The 24,806-nt window shown below is 36.4% G+C and overlaps 1 protein-coding gene and 1 pseudogene across 2 annotated transcripts in view; one reads left to right on the plus strand and one right to left on the minus strand.

Annotated features, from left to right (window-relative positions):
* Positions 1–24,806, minus strand: part of ACER3 (alkaline ceramidase 3) — a 129,727-nt gene that overhangs the window by 90,726 nt on the left and 14,195 nt on the right. The window lies entirely within an intron of this gene.
* On the plus strand, positions 558–1,376 carry LOC138383610 (small ribosomal subunit protein uS5 pseudogene; annotated as a pseudogene).

The following is a 24,806-nucleotide window of genomic DNA, read 5'->3' on the forward strand; positions in this document are numbered from 1 at the left end:
TCTGCAGTAGCCTGGCACTGGAGAAGCTGAACAAACTTCAGGAGCTGGACACTGGGAAAGCCTCATACACTGTAGGAGCCAGAGACTGTTTAAGCCACTTGGACTTCAAGAGTTGGCACCAAAGCCGCCGCCAAACCAACACACCAGAACCAGGAAGGAAAATCTCTTCCTCTTGCAATGTCTCTCTAGTGCCCTCTACTGACAAAGTTTAACATCCTCCCGACCATCAAAGGAAAACATTTAAGGACTCGGGTCCATTTTTACAAAGCATGTAATGAATAGTGAATTTGGAGCTGAGAGGTAATAAATTGATAACTAGCACAATTATAAAACTATACTTTCATCAATCATGGCTGGGCGAAACTATGGTTGGTAAGGGTTCTCTAACCACAAAAATAAGAATGGGTGTTTAAGATTGTTAAATAATGGAATTTTTTTTTCTTCTTTTTTCCATACTTTCTACAATGTGATTATATTGAGTTTAATTTAAAATTAAAGTATTAAAAAGATGAATGATAGAAAATAAAGGCTATTGTCCTTCTCTGAGAAAACACTGAATGGCAGATGATGCAGGTGCACCAGCAGGGCCCAGGGGCTCCAGCCAAGGCCTTGGAGCTCACAGAGGCAAGGCCAAGGACAAGGAGTGGATGCTGGTCACTAAGCTGGAATGCGTGGACAAGGACCTGAAGCTCAAATCCCTGGAGGAGATCTATCTCTTCTCCCTGTCCGTCACGGAGTCTGAGATCCATGGCTTTTTCTAGGGGGCACCTCTCAAAGATGAGGCTTTGAAGATTATGCTGGTGCAAAAGCAGACCCACATTGGACAGTGGACCAGATTCAAGATGTTTATTGCCATCAGAGACTACAATGGTCACATCGTTCTGGATGTTAAGTGCCCCAAAGAGGTAGCTACTTCCATCCCAAGGGCCATCATCCTGATCAAGCTCTGCATTGTCTCTGTGTGGACAGGTTACTAGGGGAACAAGATTGGCAAGCCCCACACTGTCCCTTGCAAGGTGACAGGCTGCTGTGGCTCTGTGGTGGTGCACCTTATTCCTGCCCCCAGAGGCGCTGGCAACATCTTGGCCCCTGTGCCCAAGAAACTGCTGCTGCTGGCTGGCACTGACAATTCCTACACTTTAGTCAGGGGCTGCACTGCCACCCTGGGCAACTTTGCCGAGGCCACCTCTGATGCCATCTCCAAGACCTATAGCTATCTGACCCCTGACTTCTGGAAAGAGACCATATTCACCAAGTCTCCCTACCAGGAATTCACTGATCATCCCCTCCAGACCCACACCAGAGTCTCCATGCCCAAGACCCAGGCTCCAGCTGTGGCTACAACATGGGGTTTTTATACAAGAAAAATAAAGTGAATTAAGCCTATTTTAAAAAAAAAATAAAGGCGAAATTGCTTCTACTAAGAGTTTAATTTGGCTTGAGGTTAACTGTTCCCAGAAAATTCAATTAAAACAGTTTCTTTTCTGAAAATAGAAACTAGAGATTCATTCATACCCCATACAACAGTGTACTAAAATATTAAAGAAATTTTTTTTTCTAGAGGGGAGTCCTATTTGAATATAGATTGAAGGGATTTAAAAAATCTGAAAACTATGGTATTTTTATACCCCAAACACACTGTCCTTATATAATACAAATTATAGGTAATATTGATAATATTCCAGTAATTTCAAGATTTTTCAATAGGTAAAGTTATCTTTTGTCAAGGGAAAAGACAAAATCAAATATCAAAAGTATGGGAAAGAAAGTCAGAGGAAACGTACAATTTGCAAAGCATAAATTTAAGAGAACTCTGAATGAAGATACAGTAGAAAACAGTAGATGGAGCCAGTGAGCTCAGCAGTCTAAACAGTTCTACATTTGGCAGAATACACAGATCCCTGAGGTCACTGGATAAACAATTTAGAGCTCAGCTGTATTTATAATTGTATATCCATCACTCAGCAAGAAGGATCTAAAAAAGAAGCGTTAAAATCTAGTGGAGCCGAAAAAGTGATCTACACTGCTTCATTGCCACTGTGGAGAGCCCTCCAGCACAGTCAGCAAATAAGCTAGAGGAAAGCTGTATGTAACTGGTTTGAGCCTGAAACCAACCCAGCCAGCATTTTCCCCAAAGCAAGTGCATTTTCCCAAATATTTTACTGATTATGTTCAAATATGCTAAATGTTCAAATAATGTTAAACATTCCCAGAACTTCAGATACTTCAGAGCTGAAAAAGATAGAGATCATCTAAATTAATCTCCCCAACTAACAGCAGGCAACATTTTGTTCATATTTTCTACCACCTTCTAGTTGTATGAACTTAGGCAACTTTTTTATGCTTAAGCCTTAATTTCCTGACCAGTAAAATGAGAAAAAACCAATAATATTTAAATTATACAAAGTATTAAATATGATAAATGTAGTAAGTATGACTAAACAATACATGTAAAGATTATTTCTGACATGAGAAAAGATCTACAGGATATTATACAGTAACTTCCACAATCTTGCCATGTTAAGAATTAGATGCTGCCTGGGAATTGTCTTGGTATTCGGACCAGCTCAAGAACAATCTTCACAAGGGAGAAGATTTGCCTTCCAATCCAAACCAGTAACAAAGAAAGTTACAGGATACCAGAATAAATTCACCCTAAGTTTAAAAAAACCAAACCATCATATAAATGCATACATAGTACAGTATTAGGTGCCCCTTACAGTAGCTTTAAATTAAGACAGATATCAGAATAAAAACAGGAAACCAATACAGGTTGCCTTACTTTAAAAAGTGATAAGCACAAATTCAGTTCAATTTGACAACCATTTAGTAAGTATTTTCTATGGGCAAGGCACTGAATTAACCCTGGTTCCTATCCTGAAAAAGTACACATACAATTTAGTAGGAAAGATAGGTAAACAACTAGCAAGGGAGGACAACAGGACCAAAGAACACACACATAACAAAAAAACAACAGAGGAGAGAGGGAACCCAAGATGGACATCAGTAAGAAGGTAATACTTATTTTGCCTTGAAAGACAGAAAGATATGCAAACTTTTTATCACTACTAATATAAGAGTCTTTCTATTCTCTTCAGGGTGCATATAGTAGCTTCAAAAAGTACTTAATTTGTAAAAATTAGTTTTCCACATTATTTTTAAAAATATATATTACTTTCACTTTATTGCATGTAAGCTATTACTAAAAATATTTTTAAACTACATACTGTAAAAATGAAAATGTTCATATTACATTCAAGATGAAGCACATCTAAGGTTTGGGAAGAAAGGCTAAATACATAGTGGTAAAGATTTAAGAGAAGAACTTGGGAGCTCCATTATCAGTTACAGCTCAGGTAAATTCTAGCCTAAGAAGATGCAAGTTAGATGGGAGGAGAACGATTCAACAAAAAGAGCATTATCAGTATATAATTGAAGAAGTTTCAGTGATGAGCACTGAACAGTGACAAGGATTTTAAACAGATAAGCCTGATGAAGGCCACATGAACCAGAGAAGAACAAGGGAAGTAAGATGATTTTGAACTCCCTGGAGAAATATTTGGTGAAATGAAGATTTTTTATTTATTCCAAAGGTCAAAAGAGAAGTTTTCCAAACCATGTTCAGAAATAATGAAGAGGCATTATTGAAATTACAAAATCTGAAAATGATTATTTTGACAATCCCTACTTCCTCTCCATTTTTATTGAAACTTTCCTTTCAGGGCCCAACTCAAATCCTACCTACATTAGATGAAGTTTTTCTTAATCATTTTACTGAAAATGACCATTTCTCTTACATCACTTACTGTTTTAACCTCTCACTTGGCACTTAGCACAGATTGCTTTGTGTAGACAGATCTCTTTTTACTACATAAAATCAATAGATATTTATGTATTATCTCCTCAGATTTCTTATGGACAGTGGTCTTACATTCATCCATGCATTCAATAGCAAATACTCACTGAGCACTTACTACAAAAGGCACTATAATAATAAAAAAAACCAGACTTCCCTCACGCAAAGTAAACGAGTACCAAATTTACAAAACAGTAAAGATATTTAAAACCTAACAGACATTATTTCAGATGTGGTTCAATTACAATGTAATGGAGTCATTCTTTTCCCCAAAATTAATTTTATGTAACAGATTCATCCCTCACTCCAAACTAATTTCACTATAATCTTTCATTCTCTCTTCACTCACTTAAAATTGAAATGTATCAGTTAAAAATCATGAATGTACATGTCCTTCAAGATGCATTTTAAATTCAGACTAAACTAATTTTAGTTAATAAAAATGCAGACTATTTATTACTATTAAAATCTCACCAAGGATACCTTCCATATTTTTTTTTTTTTTTTTTTTTTTTTTTTTGAGACAGAGTCTCACTCTGTTGCCCAGGCTAGAGTGAGTGCCATGGCGTCAGCCTAGCTCACAGCAACCTCAAACTCCTGAGCTCAAGCGATCCTCCTGTCTCAGCCTCCCGAGTAGCTGGGACTACAGGCATGCACCACCATGCCCGGCTAATTTTTTCTATATATATTTTTTAGCTGTCCATATAATTTCTTTCTATTTTTAGTAGAGATGGGGTCTCGCTCTTGCTCAGGCTGGTCTCGAACTCCTGAGCTCAAATGATCCGCCCACCTCGGCCTCCCAGAGTGCTAGGATTACAGGCGTGAGCCACCACGCCCGGCCACCTTCCATATTTTTGTGACTTATTTTCATTACATTTTTTACAGTGGCATAAAAATTTCCTAAATTGCCTTAAACATGCAAAAAAAGTTTTTTAAACAGCTCTTTCTCATATAAAGTAGACACAAGAAGAAAAAACACATTTTTTTTTCTGACCACTGCACTGCTTCCAAGTTACTCTGATCAAGACTTTCAGGGACCCCCAACGATCAGTGATCTGGGTTCTAGAACTTTTTAAAAAAATAATGTATCATTGTTATCTTTAATCTATAAATAGAGATCTGTCATTTAAAAAAATGATTACATAGTATTATCTAGATATAATTTGTGTAATCAATCCCTTATTGGTAGATACGTATGTTATTTCTAGGTTTTTATGCTGGAATAAATAATATTATAAGCATCTATATTAATCTCCTAGGGCTGCCATAACAAATTACCACCGATTGGAGTTCAGGAGGCCAGAAGTCCAAAATCAAGGTGTTAGCAGGGTTCATTCCTTCTAGAGGCTCTAAAGGAAAAATTGTCCCATGCTTATCTCTTAGCTTCAGATGGTTTCCAGCAATCCTTGGCATTCCTTGGTTTCCAAATGCATCACTTTCTGCCTCCATCTTCACATTGCTTTCTTCTCTCTATACCACTGTTGTCCTCTTCTTATAAGGATACCAGTCACTGTACTTAGGGACCACTCTAATTCCAGTATGATTTAATTTCAAGATATTTAATTGTATCTGCAAAAACCTTATTTAATAAAGTCACATTCTGAGGTTTCAAGTGGATATAAACTTTGGGGAGGCACTATTCAACCACTACAACATCCCTGAACATATTTCTTTCTTCAAATATTTTATTAAGTTCACAGGATGAATTCCTAGGAGTAGAATCTCCCCTTAGAGAAACTGCCCAGTTTTTTTTTTTTAAGAGTTTGTTTCTTATCCCCCACTGGGGTGGGCAGCAAGTTACAAGCTCTTCCACATTACCTAACTTCCCTTGCCAAATCTCACACTGATCACAGAGTCTTCGTCTGGAAAATTAGAATTAGGAGTCAAACAAAAACAACACTCTTTTGGATACTTGTACTGGAAGGCAGTGTAAAGCTAAAGCTGAGGCATCCATATTTAGGCCAAGAATATGGTGAGTGAGAGAAAGCTGTTCTATAGAAAAAGAAGAAAAAGACAGATGGGGCAGATAGTAGCAGACATGAAACATCATATAGTAGCAGAGATAGTAATCTTAATAACTTTAAATGATTTTCAAGCTCTAAAAATGGTCATTGTTTCTATGAATATAAAATCAAAATAATCTATAAGCTCTCCATAATATCACTAATACTCTCATATATTTCCATCTAATATTTAAAATAAATTTAGAATCATACTATCAATTCGTCATGTATAGCAATGAATGCTTGCCTACTTAAAATAAGTAAAATAATCTCTGAAAATACCATTTTGACGGCAGCATAATGTTCTACTATATGATAATCACTTACTCATTGTATTTGTGGATACATTACATAGGATAACCAAACAGCCTTCCAGAATTGTTGGACCAATTATACTCCTATCAGCAGTGGGTTCAGGGTGACTGGTTCACAGTTTAACCTTAGTAACATTGAACAATACAATGTTTTATTTAAGAGATAGAAAATTATATATCATTTTAATTTATATTTTTCTGGATTACTGGACTATTTTTTGTTTGTTTATTAATTTTTCTTTTTGTTTATTAATAATATATTCTCTTTTGTGAAATGTTTACTCAGGTTATTTTACCACCTTAAGCCTTAATTTTTCTCATGTGAAGATTAGGCATAATATTAATACTTATTGTTGTAACCATGAAATATTAGAAAAGTGAATTGAATAGGTGTCCAGTAACTGTTATTCTCCTTTTAAGATTTTACTCTATAATGAGGTAAAACAGTTTTATTCTAATAATTTAATTCTATTTTAGAAAAATATACAGTCTGTAATTATTTGTTAGAACAAATAATAGATGCATTGGAATTATATGTAATCTGTTTTTAAAAAGCAATGGTTACTCTAAGATTCATCTTGAATATTATGGTTTATATATCATGACAAGGAACAAGTTTTAAAAAACTGCACCTTTTTGGCTTATTTTATTTGATTCAAAAATAATCGTATAAATCTGAACAGTTAGAAATCATGGTAAAAACAAATAAAAGCGCCAGGCACAGTTGCTCATGCCTGTAATCCTAGCACTCTGGGAGGCAGAGGCGGGTGGATTGTTTGATCTCAGGAGTTCAAGACCAGCCTGAGCAAGAGTGAGACCCCGTCTCTGCTAAAAATAGAAAGAAATTAGCTGGACAACTAAACATACATAGAAAAAATTAGCTGGGCGTGGTGGCGCATGCCTATAGTCCCACCTATTCGGGAGGCTGAGGCAGAAGGCTTGCTTGAGCCCAGGTGTTTGAGGTTGCTGTGAGCTAGGTTGATGCCATGGCACTCTAGCCCAGGCACCAGAGTAAGACTCTGTCTCAAAAAAAAATAAATAAGTAAAAGCATTCAAGAAAGTTGCCTGCATACAAATTATTTAATATCCACATGAATTTGACAGTCACCTTTGTTGCCAACAATACAAAAGAGACACCACAGAAACAGATATGATAATACCAACAACATGTCCACTAAGAACAAATCAGCTAAATAACACAAGTTTCACAATAAATTCATTTGAAATAGTGTCTACTGAGTTGCAATCTACAGAAGACTTTCAAGTGCAGAAGCAATAACCAGATAACAACAGTAAAGGTGCTATGACAGGAGTCACTGATAATCCTCATCAGTGGTGGACCTGATGGTGGCTCATGCCTGTAATCCCAGGATTTTGGGAGTCTGAGGTGGGGGATCGCTTGAGGCCAGGAGTTTGAGACCAGCCTGGGCAACAAGCAAGACTCCAGTCTCTACAAAAAATAGAAAAATTAGCCAGGCATGGTGGCAAGCACCTGTAGTCCCAGCTACTCAGGAGGCTGAGGCATAAGGATCCCTTGAGCACAGGAGTTTGAGGTGAGCTATAATGACACCACTGCATTCTAGCCTGGGCAACAGAGTTAGACCATATCAAAAAAAAAAAAAAAAAAAAGAGGAAGGAGGGAGGAGGAAAGAGAAGAAGAAGAAGAAGAAGAAGAAGAAGAAGAAGAAAGAAGAAGAAGAAGAAGAAAGAAAAAAGAAGAAAGAAGAAGAAGAAGAAGAAGAAAGAAAAAAGAAGAAAGAAGAAGAAGAAGAAAGAAGAAGAGAAAAGCCATGAAAGCCAACAAGCCCCAAACAATAAATTCCGGCTGGAGAAAACTGTGCACAGATGTTGTGCACGGCTTCACAGGATTTACAACAGGGCCAATCAAGGAAATCATGAAACAGACTGTAGATATGGCAAAAAAGGTGGGGGTGAAGGGTTTTGAGATATGGATCTTGGAGAAATTCAAGAGCTAACAGACACCACACCAGAGGAATTAACAGAAGATGACTTCATGGAGAGGAGTGTTCCCAAACTAGTGCCAGACAATGGGGAAGAAGACAAGCAGTGCCAGAAAGCAAATTGACATTAGACAGTCCAGCAGAAGGGTTCTGATTATTCAAGACTGTTTTTGAACTTCTTTTACAACATGGACCCTTTTATGATATGGCCACTGAAACAAAAGCAATGGTGGAAGAAAGATAGTTACCATATAGAAACATTTTTGGAGAAATGAAAAAGCAAAAAAGAAAGTCAGACAGAAATTACAAAGTATTTCCATGAAGTTACATCAAGTGTGCCTGCCTCTCCTGTCTCCCTTTCCACCTCCTCTGCCATCCCTGAGACAGCAGGACCAACCCCTCTTCTTCCTCCCCTCCTCAGCCTACTCAATGTGAAGACAGTAAGGATGAAGACCTTTATGATAATCCACTTCCTCTTAAGGAATAACAAAATACATTTTCTCTTCCTTATGATCTTCTTAATAACATTTTCTTTTCTCTATCTTATTTTATTGCAATACAGTATACAATACATATAACACACAAGATATGTGTAAATTGACTGTTTATGTTATGGGTGAGGCTTCCAGTCAACAGTAAGCTATTCGTTAAGTTTTGGGGGAGTCAAAATTATACGTGGGGTGCACTTTCTAGATCACACAGCAGCTGGAGCCTTGAGATGAAGGTAAATAACTCAGAAATCCCAGGGGGAAGACAGGGCCACTAGGCCTTCCCTCAGCCCGCTGAGGGTTGCTTTGAAAAGAAGGTCTGTGCCCCTTCCCTCCTCCCGAGGGCAGGAGGAATGGGGAAGACAGCAATGTGACCAGGGAGGGTGCAGGTAAAGTTGAAGAAATGAGGGGAAAGGAAGAAAACAGGAGAACAGAAGGTGGAGAGGGAGGCCTCACATTATAGGATCATGAGTGGAGTAGGAACAGTACAGGAAGAGGGAAACTCGCCACCACTGGAAGTAAGCAGAGTGGATCTGAAGACACAAACTTTGCACAGGGAAAAGAACGGTCACGTGAAGGCATCCGGAGGGTCGGCGTGAAGTTGACTCGATATGGTGCCATGAGCTGTGTCATTTATCCAGGCTAAACCTCCAGCAAGCCAGACAACTGCCCAGCGTCCTAAAAAGAATAAACAGCCTTGGAAAGAATGATCTCAAATTGTATTGCCTGTGACTGGTCCAGTTTGTAGATCCCCTGGTAGTGAGCGTACATCATTCAGGTAGAAATCACACACGCAGGTCTCACACTCAGGCGCATCATCCTCTGCGCCAACGGTTGCTAGGCGTGGGTTTCTGCTGAATGCCACTTTCCGCTTTACAACAGCAGTGCCCCCTGTCCTGCTCTGCCAAGGAAATGGAAGCCTCACTTTTTAAATTACTTTAGACATCCTAAGGCTTCTTTGTGGCTATTAGTGTGGAAATTGGAATTGACAGACTGGTCATCATAACTCACATTTCTAAAGCTCTTCACAATTTATGAAGATTTAGAAGTGAGGAGATACTATTCTGGATTTATAGTTGAGAATTCTGTGCATCACGCAATTTAAGCAACTTAAAGCCCTGTAGCTAGTAAGCGACAAACAAAATTTAAATCCTTCTAGGACAGGATATAGCTGGCTCTCTTTCTGTCTGGGTTGGATATTTTTTTACAAAATAAAAATGTAAAAAGAAAAAAAGTTACACACAGGCCAGACATGCTGCCATGGGACTAAAGTCCCAGCTACTCCAGAGGCTAAAGGCAGGAGGATAGCTTAAACCCAGGAATTCAAGGTTACAGTAAGCAACAACCTTGCCACTGCACTCCAGCCTGGGCAACATAGTGAGACCCTCTTAAAAAAAAAAAAAAGTTATATGTGGATTTTCAACTGCATGGGGGGTTGGTGCCCCAACCCAACCCCAGTGTTATTCAAGAGTCAATTGTTCATGTGCAAAAACAAGAAACAGCATGGTGTGCCTAGGAAACCTTGAGAAATAACTTCTATTATGTCTAGAGGCAAGTTGTGTTAGGAGACAGAGCTACTAAAATAAACTAGAAGTAAGATAAACATGTCTGTGATCTCCCTAGCAAATGAAGATCAAATGAGGCAGAGGCACAGTAAGAAGACAATTAATGTCAAGATAAGCCTGATAGACTGGAGATGGTAGCAAGAGGACATCAGAGGACAAAATAGGATATGACTGCAATAGTCCAAATAAGTGATGATGAGAGCTTGAATTAAAATGGCTGTGAGATAGCAGAAGAGGGAAGAGATGAAAGGTATAATATAAATTCAACTGAGAGATTTCTATGATGGAAGAATACATTTCCAATCACTATTCCCAACTTTTGTCATGCAAAAGACAAAAGACAACCAAAAGCATGCAAATATATAACCATTACTCTGCTGAAAAACTAATAATATGTCAGAAGTGTTAAAAAAAAAAAAAAAAGTTACCTGCTTTCTTTCCATAGATGAAAGGAAGAAGTAACTTTAAATATGCAGGGTCTAACATTCACAGGGTGTCCAGCAGGTGGGAACAGGGAGGAGGGGATGGGTAAATTCACACCTAATGGGTGCAGTGGAGCTGTCTAGGGGATGGGCATGCTTGTAGCTCTGACTCAGACAGTGCAAAGGCAATTTATATAACCAAAGTGTTTGTACCCCTGTAATACTCTGAAATAAATAAATAAGCAAGCAAGCAAGCAGGTTGTCATCATCATAAATACTCCCTAAACAGATTTTTCATTATAATAAGGTACTTAGCATGGTGGCTGACACATAGAAAGTACCAATAAATACGAGCTTATATTAGTATTGTTGTTTTCAATATTATCAAAAAAGCCACAAAGGAACTCATTTTCCCTAGAAATCTGTATATCCTTTAACAAATAGTGTTTCCTCCTTGAAATCTTGGCATAAGTTCTTAGAATTTAAATTTTTCCCTTATGCCAAGGTTATAATGGATTTCATGAGATCTACCTGTTGAAAGAGCCTTTAAATACAAGAGGAAGTACATAAAACTTCCTCTAGTAGAAGGAAGATCACCAATGAGGATTTTAAACAAGTCTGTGCATATACAGTAGGGTCCATTATCTGAAATGAGTAACTGATTATATCTTCTTGCTTCCTGCTAAAATATATTCTATTAAAATTCCTTTATAAAGTAGCAGATTTCAAAAAGCTAAATGTTAAATATTATGTTTGAGTAGACAAATCTTTTGTAGTAGGTATAGAGCAATAGTTCTGGAACTATGGCTGGTGGACCCTTTCAGGGGTCTTTGAGACCAAAACTCTTTCCACAATACTGCTAATTATTTACTTGATTCACTGTATTGACATTTGCACTAATGGCACAAAAGCAATGGTGGCTACAATTGCTGGCACCCTCACATGAATCAAGGCAGTGCAACCAAACTGTATTACAATCATTATATCCTTCCCCATCACCAAGTATTCACAGTTAAAAAAAAAAAAAAAAAAAAAAGCCAGTTTCAATTAACAATGTCTTTGATGAAGCAATAAAAATTACTAATTGTATTAAATCTCAACTCTTAAGTGCTCATCTTTTTAATATTCTCAATCATGAAATAGGACTTGCATAAAGAACTTCTACTACATACCAAAGTGTGGAAAGGTACTTCTGTGACTGTTTTGAGATGTGAACTCAGCCACTTTTTTCATGAACACTATTTTTACTTAAAAGAAGAAGTGACAGGTAAACCATAATTATTCATTCTTGGGTATCTGGAAGATGTTCTCCTGGAAATAAGCAAAGTGAGCCCATCCTTTCAAGAAAAACAAGTAAGGAATATATTTTTTTTAAGCCAATGATAAAACTCGAGCTTTCAAGCAAAAAAAAGAATTTTTGAAAACCTGCATCTACCACTGTGAGCTCAATAGCTTAAGACTTAAAAGACTTTTCTGATGACATCAGAGATGATAATATTAATAAGTGTGATTTTTGAGATCACACTTAAATAGGGAAATATCTCAATATCTAGAAGATTTGTATCGACAGTGAACCAAAATTTTCCAAATGATCTATGCATGATGCTATAAAATCTTGCATGTGTAAAACTCTATTCAAAAGGCAAGACAGACCAATGTATTTTAATGTGACATAGTAAGAAAAGTTCAGTGATCTGGTCTCAGATTCTATATTCCAGTTATCTCTAAGACTATCACTTGTCGAGTTTTTGTACATATATTATCAAAGAAGAGCATTTATAATTATCTAGAAAGGCTATTAAAATACTTTTCTTTTTTCCAACTACATATGTCTATATAAAACCTGATTTTCTTTATGCACTTCAACCAAAACAACATATTACAACAGATTAAATGCAAAAACATGTATGAGAATCCAGCTGACTTCTATTAAGACAGACATTAAAGAAACTTCCAAAAATGTAAAGCAGTGCCACTCTTACTTTTAAATTTTGTTTGTTTTGGAAAATACAGTTTGGGAAAATATTTTTATAAAAATGTTATTTAGGTTAACATGTAATAGGTTTATTATTATTTTTAAATGAATTAAACTATAAATATTTAAAATTTTTTTCTCAGCTTTAATTTCTAATATTGTAAATATTGGTAGCTAAAACCCAAATATAATTAAAGCTCTTTGGGGTTATCAATAATTTCTAAGAGCAGAAAGGGATCCTGAAAGCAAAAAGTTTGAGAAAAAGTGAATAGAGCACTAGCCTAACATACTTCCCATATTCTATCACAGAATCAAGCCAATCTTCTATTCAGAAACTGCCAGAATTGGGAGAATTGCAGTGGGGGAGTGGGGGGGGGGAAGGTGTCCTTCAGCAGAGGTCCTATAATATGACTCAAAGATTTCCACTTAGTGGGACAGTAGTGAGAAAGCCTGAAGGGGGAATTACATTCGTCTTTTGTATGCCCCTTAACCATGGTATAAGGGGACAAAAAGGAAGAATAAAACTTCATGAAAATCCCTGATGCAACTCTGAAAGCCAGAGCTTTTTGTACAATGGTAAGGATCCAATGGATGGTACCTGTGTAAAAGATGCTTCAAGAATTCAAACATTTGAAAGTAATAATCCCTTTGCAGAGTCCCTTTCACATTCAAACTGAAAAGAAACTTTCCTACTCTAACCAGAAAGAATTTAAAGAGGCAGAATTAAAAACTAGTGGTAGAATTAGAGGTTCTAAAATGGTTCCAGATATGGGAAACTTTTGTACTGTACAACTCCAGGATTTTCCCAGGTCTCAGTTGATGATTATTGTCCAGCAACATGACAAAACAGAAACACAAAGAGCAAAGAACTAGGAGAATAAGAGAAATGGAGCCAGAGCCCTGACCATGTTTTCAGTGCATATAGATTATTTCATTCCTTTTATTTGGCTGCATAGTATTCTAAGGCCACATCACAATATACAATTGTCCATTAGCCAACATTTAGCTTGTTTTCGATTTTTACTATCATTCCCAATGCTGTAATAACCAAATGTATCCCCCAAAAAATGTTTTGTGAGTATTAAAAAAACATTTCTGACTTATGACAGGCTGCTTACAGCTTCATCTTCAGACACAGGCACTTATTTTCACTTTTCTTTGCCCCTAAAGGTGCTTTGGCAGAAAATTCTAAGAAGCATTGATTTAATCAGTTTTTCTCATTTTACAAGTGAGGAAATAGAGTCCAAAAGGTCAACTGGCTGGCCTGCATTTAAACAGTAAGCATCAGAGGCAGATTCAAACCAGAATGTCCTGATTACAGGCTAAATGCCTCCTTCCTCAGCCCTACTACATCTTTCTTTCTAATTTTTCTCTTCCTGGTTCTGTGGAGTACATAACAAAATTATTTCCTTCTATTCCTGACCCTAAACAAAACCACAAAGTCCTTTAAATTTTGTGCAGTGTTTCCTGCAAGTGACATAGAGAACCTGGACACAAGGGGGAATGCAGAAAGTGGAACCCGCAATTGAGGCAATTATGAAGTTACAGAAAATCACTAAAATATTATATTGAGACATAAGAGAGAGATCAACAAAACAGCCTAGAAAGTCCAGACATATACTCACATACATATAGGATTTGGTATATAATAATGTTGACATTTCAAATCATTGAAAGTAGAAAGGGATTCAGTAAATAGTACTGAGGCAACTGGGAAAAAACTATCTTGAAATAAATTAAGTCAAGTCCTTTCTCCACATTTTATACTAGGCTATACAGTCTAAATATATTTTTAAATGTATAATAATGAAGTATTAAAAGTCCTAGGAAAAAAAACACTCCATGACCAGAGCAACATAAAATATTCCACTAGGAATTTTCACCTTGAGCTCCTCTTGAAGCCAAGATTTATCACAAGGATTCTGGTGGTTCAATCCAGAGATGAATTGGGCCTGTGTGCAAATTAGGATCCTAGGGAGTTTGTTCCTTGATGTCTTCGATATCTTTAATGTTTGTCTGTTTTCTTCTTTCTCTTGCTGCACCATATCCTTTGCCTTTAAATAAAAGCCTTAGATGAATATACTCCATGGAGACTCATAATCCTTTCAAATATCCAAACTTGTGAAATCTTTGCAATAATATTTTCTATATACTCAGGAACGTAAAAAATCAGCCACATGGCCTAGCTCATATACTTGCCAATCTTAATAAGAACATCTACATTTTGTATTGCTTTACAGTTTATAAATACTTTCACATCCATTAACTTTAATTCCCAAAGTAACCCTGTAAAGGGGTAGTCTCACCACTTACTAGAGAAACTGAGGCTCAAAATCAAATGATTTATCCACGGTTGTTCAACCAGTAAGAAGAATGGGATTCAAACCTAGGTCTAAGCATATTAATTGTACTATACTGCCTCGGTCTATGACAATTATATGACTACGGTAGTTCTACAATAAATTTGAGGGTTTACAGCAATACCTCTACAGCCTGACTTATTGAAACAAAGTCTGTAAAGGTATCTGTATGTATCTATTTATTAAGGAGGTAACTTAGTTTTTAACAGTAAAACACAATGTTGACGCCAAGAAGTTGAACATATTCATTCCTTCACTCCACAACTGTATGAGCACCTATTATGGAGCTTAGGCACTGTGTTAGGTAGAGCTTATAGTTTTAGTGACAAAGTAGAAAAATGAATAACTTCTCAGTTCATGAATAAAAAAGAAGGTAGTTTGAATTTAATTGTATTATCTGATGTTATAAATTCTTAAGAAAGCCACTAACCAAAATTTACATAGTACTTTAGAACGTATGAAGTCACTACTTTGTCTAATTTGATCCTGAAAAACATACCTATGAGGTGTTTTCAATCAAACTGCACAGCTAAGGAAAGTGAAAATCAAAATTAAGCAATTTGTCTTGATATATACAAGACCACACAGCTTATACAAGGTAAACTCAGGATTCAAATACAAGGATATTGATTATAAAATCTGTTTTCTTTCTACTTTATAGCTATTCTTATGTTGATTGGGATTAAATGTATTTAATTTTTGTTTGAAAATCCACCAAATGAAAAAAATTATGTAAAACATTTGCTTATTTTATCATAATTAGTAATACTTTAGAATTTTAAAGTAAAATAGTTAAATATTTTAGTGATGATTTTATTCTCTAAATGATGGTTATAAGTATTTCTTAAAAATTTATTGAATTACGTATCTTTAACCTCCCGATAATATCAAATATATTTCAAACAGTTTTTTGGCAAATGAAATAAAAATCATTCATTTCTTCAGTTAGCCTCCAGGTCAATATGAATAATGGAAACAAATGATTAAATTTAGATATGTATTTCACAAACATGAAAGCTATCTGAGTTGTAGAATTCTTTTTGAAAATGTATAATTAGTTATTTATGATTAGTAGTATCTCATTCTTTAACAGCATAAGCAACTAAATATTAATTCTAAAAGAATACATTAAATAAAAATATGTTTATGAAGTTATTTAACTTAAATTCTTAAACAGTATTTAATCAAATGACAAAGCAGTAAGGAAAAAAATTAAAGACTATAAAATGCAAGTGTTTAAATTTTTTTTAATTCCCAAATCTTTCAAATGAACTATGCTAGCTCTACCAGAATCCTTTGGGCCAAGTTCCACTGGAACAAGATAGTTTTTTCCAGGCTATTCATTGCCCAAGTGTTACATTTTAAAGGTCTGAAAAAAACTGCTTTAAAGAAAACCAGAGAAAATAGGATTGGTCAGCCAAGACAAGTGTGCCATGGTAGCAAACAGAGGTTTCTCTGTGATCCAGCTAAAACAGCAGTGCTGTTAAACCCACACACACAAATAACTGGAATATTTCCATGTTCTTTCCCATTAAGTTTCAATCTAAATACTGAATGCATTATTTTAAAACTTGGTTTTTACTTTATTTTTAAAATACAAAGAGAATGAAACTAAAAAAATAACCACAAATGTAAGTTAGATAGCAAAAGAAAGAATAAAGCAGAAGGGTACTAACATCTATTGAGTTTATATAGTATATCCTGGAACCATACTAGTGACTTTATGTACATAATCTCTTTTGATATGAAATGTCACCTTATGAGCTGGGTGTTATCCTTATGTTACATATCAGAAAACCTAGGGCCCAACAAGATTAAGAAACTTGCCCAGTGTTGTATAGCTCCTAAATGGGAATATCTGGATTTAATCTCATATCATGTCTCTCTAACAACAAACTGTGTTCCTCCTACCACATCATGCTGAAAAAGCAAAGGAAAAGGAAGAAAATAGAAGAAATATAATCATGAGTGTTGGTCTATACTAATAATTTATTTATTTATTTATTTATTTTTGAGACAGAGTCTCACTATTGCCCGGGCTAGAGTGCCATGGCATCAGCCTAGCTCACAGCAACCTCAAACTCCTGGGCTCAAGAGATCCTCCTGCCTCAGCCTCCGAAGTAGCTGGGACTACAGGCATGCGCCACCATGCCTGGCTAATTTTTTCTATATATATTTTTAGTTGACTGGTTAATTTCTTTCTATTTTTAGTAGAGATGGGGTCTTGCTCTTGCTCAGACCGGTCTCAAACTCCTGAGCTCAAACAATTCACCCTCCTTGGCCTCCCAGAGTGCTAGGATTACAGGCGTGAGCCATCGCGCCTGGCCTAATAATTCTTAAGAGGGAAGCAAATCATATAATTCTGGCAATTATACTTGTAAGCATGGGAAAAACAACACTCAACTTGCTTTTTCCTATTTCCTATCTCACTCCACAACAATTATCAACACTTAACACAGAAAACTTCTGAGACATACCAAGCAAGCAATCAAATCTGCAGTGGACACCAGCTGGAGGTCCTCCAATTCAATGCAATTCTGCCATTAACAGAATTCACTATCTTGTGGTTATAGGACTGAGGCTTCAGTTTCTTGCTAGCTTTTGGATGGAGATTGCCCTTAGCTCCCGGAGGCTGCCCTAAGTTCCTTCACATATGGCACCACCAAAATAGGCAGCCCACAACATGACAGCTTGCTTCCTCAAAGCCAGCAAGGGAGTAAGAGACTTCAGCAAGATGGGTACTACAATCTTATGTAATGTCATCACATACACATAATCACATTTATATATCTTGTCACCTTGCCATACTCTATTGGTTAGTAGCAAGTCACAGATTCTGCCTATACACAAAAGGAGAGAGTTACACAAGGGTATGGATACTGGGGGTAAGGACCATGGTACACTTCAGAATCTGTTTTTCACACACCTTGTTTTTATATTCCCAAGTAATTATTATTATTATTTATCTTGACAGTAAATTCTTATACTTAAAAAGCCATGGTGCCTGAGCACATAGGCCTGCTTTGCTGGATTCCTCTCCTTTAAAATTCCATCCTCATTCTTCCTCAATCCTAGTCTCCCACAATGATCAAAATACTCCTTAGTAGCCATTTGTTTCATGAAAACTTTCCCAATTTAATAACATCTTCCTTTTTAATCATATAATTGTAGCATGTTACTGTATCTCCCAAATGTTACACTGTCATTGATATTTGTACCTGACTTATACTGAACTGAGTATAAAAAGACCTACTCCCTCCAAAGGCTTTCAATTACAAATAAAAGCCAAACTTTTTACCACTGTCTATGAGGCTAACACAATCAACCCCTACCTACCTTTTCTAACTACTCTCTTTCTTGCCCACCATTCATTCCACCAACACTAATCTTTTTAATGTTCCTAGAACAAATAAAGTCCATTCCAGCCTCAGGGCCATTTGCTGTACTGCCTGGAACTTCATGATCCCAGATTACCACATGTTCCTTCTCTTTCTTCAGGGTTTACCTGGCTTACTTGCCATCAACTCAGAGAAGCCTTCCTTAACTATCCTATCTAAAGAAGTCCTCTAGCCATTCTCTATCCTATTACTTTGTTTTATTTCTTCATAGCATTAATCATAATTAGAAACCACTTACTTAAATACTTGCTTAATTATTTGTCATCTCCCCTCATTAGAATGCAAACTCACGACAATACTTGTCTTATTTGCTTTCTTCACTACTGTATCACAAGCACCTAGAACAATGTTATAATAATCATGTTTTCTGGTTCTGTATTTGATGCTTTGACATCTGGGGATCTTGCTGACCCTGGTGGGACCGATCCTCCCAAGGCTACGTAGATAGAAAAGCAGTACACCTTTCATATGAAAATTAAGCAATCCAGAGCCTATACCTTCAACTACCTCATTTATCAGGCTCTAACACTCCAGGCCACTATTCCCCTGTCCTAATTACCCCAGGGCCAGGTACCAGACAACTATATGCCTAGCATATAGTACATACTCAATAAATACTTGTTGAATGTATCACCTTTGTCTTCCTTTAATTCCTGGCATACACTGGGTTTTCTTATATCATTCCTTAGTACATTTTACAATTAAATCATTCCTGAAACATGCATTCTTTGCTCAATAAATGACAGCTACCATGCTAATTACTAAAGATACAAGGATGAATAAAAAATATTTTCTGTTTATAAGCATTTGAAATAAGATACGAGAATGTAGAAACGTTAAAAGTAAAAGAATGAAAAAAGATACTATATAAATGCTACAGCAAAAAAAGCTGATATAGCTATTATAAGACAAAAATAACTTTAAAACAAAAAGCATTTGAAAAATAAATATCCAATTCACCAGGCAGATATCATAATCCTAAACATATTTGTACTTAATTGCATAGCCTCAAAATACTTAAAGCAAAAATGAACAGAATATGGGGAAAATAATAATAAAAAGACAACTCAATTTTTTTTAAATGGGCAAAATATTTAAAAAGACAATTCACAAAAGAAGATACACAAATGGCCAAGAAGCACATGAAAATGTGCTAACAACATCAGTTATTAGGTAACTAATTAAAATTACAATGAGGGGCCAACAGAGGTGGCTCACACCTGTAATCCTAGCACTCTGGAAGGCCAAGGCAGGAGGACTGCTTAAGGCCAGGAGTTTGAGGTTGCAGCGAGCTATGATGCCACCACTGCACTCTAACCTGGGCAACAGAGGGAGAACTTGTCTCAAAAAAAAAAAAAAAAAAAAATTACAATGAGATACCAAGACACACATTCCAGAATGGATAAAATTAAGAATGACAACACCAAACATTGAGGATGTGGAGCACCCAAAACTTCCTTGAAGAGAATGAAAAATGGTACATCATGTTAGAGAAAAAGTTTTGCAGTCTCTCATAAAACTAAACGCTATGACCTGGCAATTCCACTCCTACGCACTCAAGAAAAATGAAAACATATGTCCACAAAAAGATTTGAATGAGAATGTTCATAGCAACTTTACTCATAACAGCCAAAAACTGGAAACAGCCTGGTATCAATCAACAGGAAAATGAGTAAACAAACTATTGTATATTCATACAATGGGATACTACTCAGCAATAAAAAGAAACATATTACTGATACAACATGGATAAATGCCATTTCTCACAAACATGAGTCTTAAATGGACCAATAAAGATTTAAAAATTTTTCAATTTTAACTTCTAATCACGGTAAATACCAACAGATTTAACTAATAGAGCTCTTTGGTGTCCTCAGTAATTTTAAATGTGTAAAGGGGTTATGAGACCAAAAAGTCTGAGAACTTCTGATATAGTTAAAGTTGAATATGGGCATGCCCTACATTCTAACAATCATGCTCCTAAATATATACAGAAACTATTAAATTTCTGTATACCAGAAGATGTACAAGAATGTTCACAGTGGCCTTATTTGTAATAGTAAAAATCTGGAAACAACAAAATGTCCAATGATTGAAGAATGGATACTCAATATATTTATACAGTAGAATTCTAAACAATCGTAAAAATAAATGAATTATATCCAGACCCATCAACATAGATAATTTTCAGGAACATAGATGATACTAACAAACACAATTTGAGTAAAGAAAAGCAAGCTGCAGAAGAATTCCACTTATATAAAATATAAAACAAGCAAACCTAAACAGTACATTTTTAGGAATGCACAAGTGGTAAAAGCTAGGAAATGATAAACACTAAATTAAGTCTACTGGTTATCTCCAGAGGAAAAGGAAGAAGATGCAATCAGGGAAGGACACAGAGGAAGCTAAATGTTTAATGATGACTGTTCTTAACCAAAGGATTGTCCTCCTTTATTAAGGTCATAATTCTCTTCATTTCCAAACTTTAGGTTGGCCATTTGTGGAGTAGTGAATAGAACAGAGAACATCCATTTGGTTGGCAAGACTAACTGAATCAACTCCAGTGGTCAATCAGATTTCCAAAGACAAAGCCAGATTGCACTCATGTCTGATAAAAAAAAAAAAAAAAAGAAAGAAAGAAAGAAAGATTGCTACCCAGCAGGTCAAATAGCCTAGAAACCATAATGTTTCATTTTTAGGAATATTATCTCATCTGGCATCTTTCCTTATCATTTTGTATGAATGACTAATTGAGTGGAAGTCATAAAAACAGTTTTTATAACAGAATCAAGATTTTAACATGCATAATTTTGGAGTTCTGCTTTGTTTTCTGGCTTCATCCAATCTTTTCACTTGTTAAAAACAGCTTACTCTGAAAAGTTAAAAAAATGTATGTAATGTAAGAGCAAAAGTCCACACCTATGATGAGTCAAAGATTTTTTTTTCCAGCTCCACAACTGAATTATTTCAATCTTGAGGTACTTATTTACTTTCATTGGGTAAAATAACTCTAAGTAAATTACAGGGATAAAGTGATGCTTATAAAATTCTTTGAAATCTTCAGATGAAGGGGCCTATAAAAGTACAAAACTTTATTCTTATTTTTAAAGTCTCATCTTCTAAAAATAAAAGGTATGGTGTAATCTGACATACTCTGAGTTTTCGTAACAGGAAATCAAAATTGCTCAAAACTCAACTTCAGACACTGTTTTGTTTTTTTTTTTTAGTTATCTATTACTGAATAACCACTTCAAACTTCATGATTTTTTTTTTTTTTTTTTTTTGAGACAGTCTCCCTTTGTTGCCTGGGCTAGAGTGGCGTGGCATCAGCCTAGCTCACAGCAACCTCAAACTCCTGGGCTCAAGCAATCCTACTGCCTCAGCCTCCCGAGTAGCTGAGACTACAGGCACGCGCCACCATGCCCGGCTAATTTTTTCTATATAGCTTTAGTTGTCTAGCTAATTTCTTTCTATTTTTTTTTAGTAGAGACGGGGTCTCGCTCTTGCTCAGGCTGGTCTCAAACTCCTGAGCTCAAACGATCCGCCCGCTCGGCCTCCCCAAACTTCATGATTTTAAAACAGATTATTATCTTTCATGAGAACAATATGAACAATGAAAGGTACACAGGGGGTATAAATGTATATGTAAATAGTTTGTTTTGGCAAGAGTTCAGTATAAGTAGTGCAAGGAAAAGGAGCAAGAAAGACTAAACAGTTAAGAATAAACTGGATACCAAATAAGGTACAAACTACATATCCACCAGAATGGCGAAAATTAAAGATTGATACTAACTGTTGGTAAGGATGTGAATCAAATGGTGTGAGTGTAAAATGGTACAACCACTTTGAAAAAAGCTCTGGCAGTTTCTATTAAAACTAGACCCAATTATTCCAATTCTAGGCATTTACCTATAAGAAATGAAAATACATGTCCACAAAAAGATTTGTCTAAGAATATTCATAATAGCTTTATTTATAATTGCCAAAATCTGAAAACAGCCAGGTGTCCATCAACAGGAAAATGGGTTAACAAACTGTGGGAAATCCATACAATGGAATTACCACATAGTAACATGTATGAATCTCAGAAACATGCTGAGCTCAGGAAGTCTTATACCAAATAGTAAGTACTAGACGACTCCATTTATATGCAGTTCTAGAACAAGCAAATCTAATCTATTGTAGGGAAAAAAAAATCAGAACAGTGGTTTTGCTGGAGAAAAGGGGGAAAGTGGAGGTATAGATTAACAAGGAAGGGGCATGAGGGAACTTTCTTGGTTGATGGAAAAGTTCCACATCCTGATAGAGATTCAGTTACACAGGTGTATGCAATTCTCAAAATTCAGCAAAAATAACTTAAGATTTGTGCATTACATTGAACATAAATTTTTTTTTTCTTTTTTTTTTTTGAGACAGAGTCTCACTTTGTTGCCCAGGCTAGAGTGAGTGCCGTGGCGTCAGCCTAGCTCACAGCAACCTCAAACTCCTGAGCTCAAGGGATCCTCCTGTCTCAGCCTCCCAAGTAGTTGGGACTACAGGCATGCACCACCATGCCTGGCTAATTTTTTTTTCTATATATATTTTTTTAGCTGTCCATATAATTTCTTTCTATTTTTAGTAGAGATGGGGTCTCGCTCTTGCTCAAGCTGGTCTCGAACTCCTGAGCTCAAACGATCCGCCCACCTCGGCCTCCCAAAGTGCTAGGATTACAGGCGTGAGCCACTGCACTTGGCCTCATGAACGTAAATTTTATAACAAAAAACAAATATTGAACTTTAGTTAATGATTTTGAATGCTGAAGTATTTAAAGAAAAGCATACAGATGTTTGCAATTTATTAATACTTTGAAATGTGTTAAAAATAAAATAAGTTGATGGACGGTGAAAGAAATGGATAAAGGGAGAGCTAGCTATATGATAAAAAAAAAAAAAAAAAAAGTATAGGCCAGGGCTGGTGGATCATGCCTGTAATCCTACCACTCTGGGAGGCTGAGGCAAAAGGATCAATTGAGGCCAGGAGTTCAAGACCAACCTGAATAAGAGCAAGACCCCATCTCTACTAAAAACAGAAAAATTAGCCAGGCATGGGTGGTGTGTGCCTGTAGTCCCAGCTACTTGGGAGGCTGAGGCAGGATGATCAATGTGAGCCCAGGAGTTTGAGGTTGCAGTGAGCTACGGTGACACCACTGTACTCTAGCCCAGGCGACAGAGCAAGACCCTGCCTCCAAAAAAAAAAAAAAACCTATAGGAAAATGTTAATGGTAGAATCTAGGTAGTAGATGAATGGGTATTCACTGCAGAATTTTCAACTTTGTTGTATGTGTGAAAATTTTCATTTAAAAAAAAAAAAATTGAAGGCCAGGCACGGTGGCTCACGCCTATAATCCTAGCGCTCTGGGAGGCCGAGGCAGGAGGATTGCTCGAGGTCAGGAGTTCGAGACCACCCTGAGCAAGAACGAGATCCCGTCTCTACTAAAAATGAAAGAAATTATATGGACAACTAAAAATATATATAGGAAAAGTTAGCCGAGCATGGTGGTACATGCCTGTAGTCCGAGCTACTTGGGAGGCAGAGGCAGTAGGATTGCTTGAGCCTGGGAGTTTGAGGTTACTGTGAGCTAGGCTGACGCCACGGCACTCTCGCCTGGGCAACAGAGTGAGACTCTGTCTCAAAAAAAAAAAAAAAATTGAAGGACTGTTCATGCAATGTTAGAATTTGGCCTTTATCCTTTAGTCAATAGAATGTCCTAAGAGGGAAGCAGAAGAAGCACCTAATTCTGTAGGAAGTAATTAGGCAAGACTTTAAAGAAGTATCCACTGACTGACAGAATGCAGCTACAAATGACAAGGGGACAACATATGCAAGAGCAATCAGGTTAAAGTTGTGTGGGCACATTAGATAGTCCAACTGACATTCCCACAGAAAATATCTAAAAATCCTGGATTTAAAAGCAAATGAAAGACTCTGTGTCTACGGGTTCCTATAAAAAAAAAAAAAAGAAAGAAAGAAAAGGAAAAAAAGTAAAAGAAAACACAGAAAGAAGGAAGAAAGGGATGGAGGAAAAGAGGAAGGCAAGGTCCTCTAAGGCAAGGAGTCAAGTAGAAGACCTCCCCAAATAAAGGTTTAACTGCCCTTACCGCCACTAATCCCCCTCCCCTATCCTACCCCCTAGAAACTCAAGCAGGAGTTGATGCTGCAGCCTTAAGGCAGAAATTTTTTCTCCCAGAAACCTCAGTTTTTACTCTTCAGGCCTTTCAACTGATTGGATGAGGCCCACCCACATTATTGAGGGTAATCTCCTTTACTTAAAATTAATTGCAGATGGTAACCACATCTACAAAATACCTTCATAGCAACACCAAGATTAGTGTTTGATCAAATAACCGGATACTATAGCCTAGCCAAGTTCACACATAAAGCTAATCATCACAGGTGAGGGGGCCATAACTATTATATAATAA

Source organism: Eulemur rufifrons, chromosome 6 (genome assembly GCF_041146395.1).
Source record: "Eulemur rufifrons isolate Redbay chromosome 6, OSU_ERuf_1, whole genome shotgun sequence".
Classification (NCBI taxonomy): domain Eukaryota; kingdom Metazoa; phylum Chordata; class Mammalia; order Primates; family Lemuridae; genus Eulemur; species Eulemur rufifrons.